We start from the raw sequence: 5,302 nt of genomic DNA, 5'->3' as shown, positions 1-5,302 counted from the left end.
GGGTGCATTAAATATGATGGTGAAGTCGAGGCAAAATCCAGCCTTTCTCTGTGCGTCACTGCGCGCAGATTGGCTGAACTCAGATACAGCGAGCGCGAGAAAGAGAGAGAGTGAGAGAGAGGGAGAGAGAGAGAGAGAGACATAAATGATTCTCTGTGCTCCTCTCGGAAATAACTTGCACATCCCGACCGTGCAAGAAGAGGGCGTCTTTTCACTGGCCAATATTTAGCCTGGCTCATTTACAGTGCGGCATTTTTTTTTTTTTTCCGCCACATCAAATTCATCTGCTGGAATCTCTCCGAAATGCCTCCATGGAGACGACAAGTCGGTCCATCAATGAAACATTAGGCAGGCATATTAAGGAGCGCATCAGTCACCGCAGCCACTCCCATCTCTGCTTCAGTAGCTTGAAAAGATGGAAGACTTCTGTTTTTGCTCGAAAACATCAAAGAAATATATTCATTCCCATGACAAAATAACTGAGAATCCATTTCAGAAATAATAATATTTTATACACAATACACTGGTTAAAAAATGAACACAAAGTCATTCAATGCACAATGCAAGATGGCTTCGCATCTGTTGGCAGATTATTCCATTTGCGTACGGCATCACGGCAAAATGCTGAGTCACCGTGTTTGCTTTGGACAGGGAGCAGCTAAGCAACATGAAAAATCCTTCCACTTGTAGCCACCCTGCATGTTTGCAATCTACTCAAGCAAACAAAAAAACTGATCACAATAATCAAACGCAATCGTCTTTTTAAGGCTAATTGGCACCGTGTTCTGACTCCACTCGCGGCTTTAACTCAGCAGAGGAGGGGGGACGCGGAATTTAGAGCTAGCATGCAACGTGAGTGAGCTTCCATTCCGTTTGTGATTACGTCTTAGATTATCTTCTAATTGAAAGGGGCCTAAGAGAGTAGAGGTTGTTCATTTTAAGTAGTAGATTCATAAGGGAGAAAAATAGAGATGACTTAAGAGCAAAACAGCAGTTGGGAATGCTAATGAACATAGCCGCTCCCCATTCCGGTTTGATTAGCTTAACTTGTATCGTCTGTTCGTTTCTATCCATGTGAAGGTACCCGCCGTGTTCTTTCCAGCATTGCACCACTTCCCCTGGTCATGGTGTTCGATGTCAGCGTGGAGGACAAAGTGACGCTTGTTGCTTTTCCTCACGCCGCGGTCGCCGCCAGGCTGTGGCCTGAGCTGAAACAATCCCTGATGAATGTCTATTGATGTCAGTCAGCCATGGATCACGGCGGTCGATGGGTCAGCGGTTCCTCACAAGGCCCCGACTGATGCGATCGTCGCACGGCCTTTCGGTGGAAATCGAGACGAGCCGCTTGGTTCTGACTAACGCACAAATCTAATTTTATTATTTGTAATGATGTGGTAATAGGGTGGATTGTTGTGGGGTAAATTTTTAGTGCCTGTTTTTTTTTTTTTTTTTTTTTTCCCCCTCAGAGGTTCTTATCGTAGAGGATGCCATACAGTAGCAGAGCGACAGAGCAAACAACGTTGGCTGATATGTGGCGTGACAACAGTATTAAAGGCGAGCAGGCTTTACACAGACAAGATCAGGAGGAGGTGGAGGGCATCGGAACAGATAGCTGACTGCAGCACAGGTTGTAAATTCACAAGATTTATATCCTGGATGCTCCACGGCGGATTCGAGTGATAGCAAAAAAAAAAAAAAAAAAAAAAAAAAAAAAAGAAGCAGAGCCGGATTCTTACAAGGTGTGTTGCCGGATCAAGACTGGCAAGATGGTTCCAGTTAACCAGGTTGGCTGGATTTGTTGTGTACAATTTTCCAAGAAATACGGTCAGGTTACTAAAATAGCATATTTTAATGCATCCTACTTTCACACAGTTTTTTTTCCAGAGTAGAATAACAAACCACATCTCAACTGATTCATCACACAAACTTACAGCTGACGTTCAAATGAAAAGCATGGAAATAAAATGTTAGCCATGTGCTTATTAGTCTGCGAAGGAGGGGGGGGGAGGCAAGTTGGAAAGCGAAATGAGGCGTCATCTTTGGTGGCGGCGACCCATCCACGGACGCCACCGTATTCATTTGTCCGAACGTGCCCTTGGCGTGACCGCGCTTTAGCGAGGAACAAGTCTAATTTCCATCGTTGAGCAGCTGCATCTGATAGCCAAGCTTTGAATTGATATTAGGGATAACAATGGCCTCTGTTGGCCTCAATAAGGCTCACGCTGCCCTCGGCTGACTCCCTCCCTCCCTCTCCTCGGCTGTGAGCGCACACACATTTCAACTGTCATAATAATCGCTAGCAAAAAGCTCACGAGGCTTTTCTGCAAATTGCTTCAAGCCTCCCCCGGAGGCTCTTCTCTTAATTCTTTGTCATCTACTTGCTTAAAACATTGGAATGGATGACCGTCGGGTTTTGTTGACTCAATCGTGGGTTGCAATTGCAATATTCGCAGACAAATTAGCGCCTCTTTAAAACCATCCGTGAGGATTTCAAAATAATCCGAGTGGTTTTCTTCCGAGCGCCAATTACACTTGAGTGTTTTGCACAGCGCGGCCAACTGTTTGATTGCTTTTGTCCTGTGTTTACTCTTGCAAGACACGACAATCCGCTGCCAACATTTAAGCGTCGATATACAAGAGCCGCCGTCAGGAAATTGGCAGGGAAATACTCAAGTTTAAATTCAAAGTGGAAATGACGATGATTTGAGGTTCATATAAAAAGCCATTCAGAATGGCTAAAGATAAAATAGTCAAAAAGCTTTTGTATAGTTTACACAAATGGAATGGTCAGAATGTGCACATAATAATGATTTCTGCTCGGCTGAATGAATGAGAGAGTGCTTGGAAGTAAACAAACAAACAAAGAATCCTGTGATGTTATTGAAGCGTTTCCCTCGTGAGTTAGCCTAACCTTATCTGCGATCAGACTGTGGAAATAACAAAATGACCTTGGGCTTATTTGTGGGAGTGTTGGCCAGACCATCGGTCAAGACTTTGCTCACCCAGGTGTTGTCTCGCTCGTCTCTTGTGACTTGGTTCCAAAAACTCGCAATTGTGTACAGCTGCCTGCCTGGAGGGGGGAAAAGATGTTGAAATGAGTATTTGGATCTATGTGTGTGTGTGTGTGTGTGTGTTTGAGCAGTTGCACCCAAGCACCCTTGTCCTCATGGTTACACTTTTCGCCCTATAATTAAAGTTTACAGCAGGCCACTTTAACGAAGGCTGCTCAGATTGATGAGCGTTCATATCTGGAGTTTATTTTAGCATGCGGTTGTGTTAAACACCAGATTGGTCCACAAGTAACCCTTTTTTTCTTTTTGTAAATGGTCCACTACTTTACCATATTGTATTTGTGCGAATCCAACTACTCCACCCCCCCTCAATTATTTACCGTAACCACCATTTGAATTTGATAAAAGAACACCCCTCGTATCTTTGTGACATTTTCTGCCACTTTCATGCTTTTATCTCACTCAAATCACCATTTATGAGAGAACATGATAAGGATTTTATGGGGAAAAAGCCCGAGAGGAAGGAGTCGGATGGAGCCGACCGCCTTGCAGAGGCACGGCTTCATTGCCAAATGCGGTGGGAGTGGAGCACTAAATCTCACAGTTGAGACAGCATGCAGAGCTAAAAGGAGACACATCCAAGAGTCATTAAGTCATAATGATAGAGAAAGAGCGATTCGCCCCAAAATTTGACTCAGGGCCAACACCATTAGTAGATGATAGATGAAGCTATTCCATCGGGGTCCTTACTCAATGTGGACAATATACAGTCGACGCGCACCTAACTTATCACCGCTGACTTTGCAACTAGTTCATCCTTTTCGTTTACACATTTGCTCCAACTTGTCTTATTTCATCCACAAACTTCCTTTTTTTTTTTGCAAGAATATTAAGTCATCATGAAGCTTCTAGCCAGGTTTCCAAAGACATATATATATATATATATATGTATTAAAATATAGTATTTATTTATGTATTTATTATCTTATTTTATTTTTTTAACTAATTAATTAATTTATCCTTCCATTCATTTATTTATTTGTTTATTTATCCATCCATCCATCCATCCATTTATATATATATATATATATATATATATATATATATATATATATATATATATATATATATATATATATATATATATATATATATATATATATAAAGATATTTATGCTGAAAAATAAAACAAAGTACTGCTGTTCTTGCCAAGTCCAAGAGAAACAATTGCTATAAGATTGATGATCTGCTTAAGGGTTAAATCAAATGACTCGTCTCGACTACAAATTGGGAAAAACGGAGATATTCTCTCGTACACGTTGTATTAACAAACACTTTGATAAAATATGATTTTCAGTCCGAGCGGCAAAGGCAAAACGCTTTACTGAGCGCAGGTGCCGGCACGTCGTACATAATTTAAATATTATCAAGGTTGAGTTGCTGGCTGTTAATGACACAATAACCTGGCACCCCAATGTGCACGGAGGTGATAAAGGCCGTGTGCAGCCTCCACGCTTCTCTTTCATATCGCCTTATCCTCGCCTCACCTTTTCGCCGCCGCGTGTCAAACAGTCAGCCAGAGACACGCTTGAACTCAAACGACATATCTGGAAAAACTAAAGCCAAGATGGATTCATAAATATGGTAGCGACCACCTTTGTTTGCATGCGCTGCTGTCAATTTCAAAGTGTTTTCTGGCTTTACAGTGGTTAAATGTTAAAAGACGGCAAAAGGCCAGGGTAAATGCAAAAGTCGACGTTACAAGATATCCATTTATATTCACGCCCGTCAAAAAGGTCAAAACATTGTCCTGACATTCTGCAAACATCTGGGGCCTGGTATCCCTTCGCCTGTTTTGGAAATGTGATAGAACCCGAGAAGATAGCCGGACAGAGCGTGCACTGTTATTGAAGTGGAGTCGCGGTGTGGAGTTTCCACGAGATTGCGAGTGGTTTGACCTTTCAGCGCCGGGCGACTTCCATGCGGGGGACTTTCCTTCCCACAGGCTGAAAAGCAGAAAGGTGTGTCCGCTGTTGCTTTGGCCTCGCTAGATTGAATAGCCGGCGTGTGAAAGAGCCGCTACTCTTGCTTTTCTACTTTCTTTTCGTAAATGCCAAGCCAAAATCGTGATGCTAGCATGGCTTGACCCTAATCCATTTGCAAAAAAAAAAAAAAAAAAAAATCTTTTATGCTTGTAAATGAATAGTTCTCACCACGCACTAAAGTGGATTTGAAAAGATACAACGGCAGTGTTAAATGTCAGTTTATGAAGAAAAAAACTTCTTTTTCCA

Source organism: Syngnathus scovelli, chromosome 21 (assembly GCF_024217435.2).
Source record: "Syngnathus scovelli strain Florida chromosome 21, RoL_Ssco_1.2, whole genome shotgun sequence".
In the NCBI taxonomy this organism is placed as follows: Eukaryota; Metazoa; Chordata; class Actinopteri; order Syngnathiformes; family Syngnathidae; genus Syngnathus; species Syngnathus scovelli.
The sequence above is the reverse complement of the archived record's forward strand: the minus strand, read 5'-3'. Positions refer to the sequence as shown.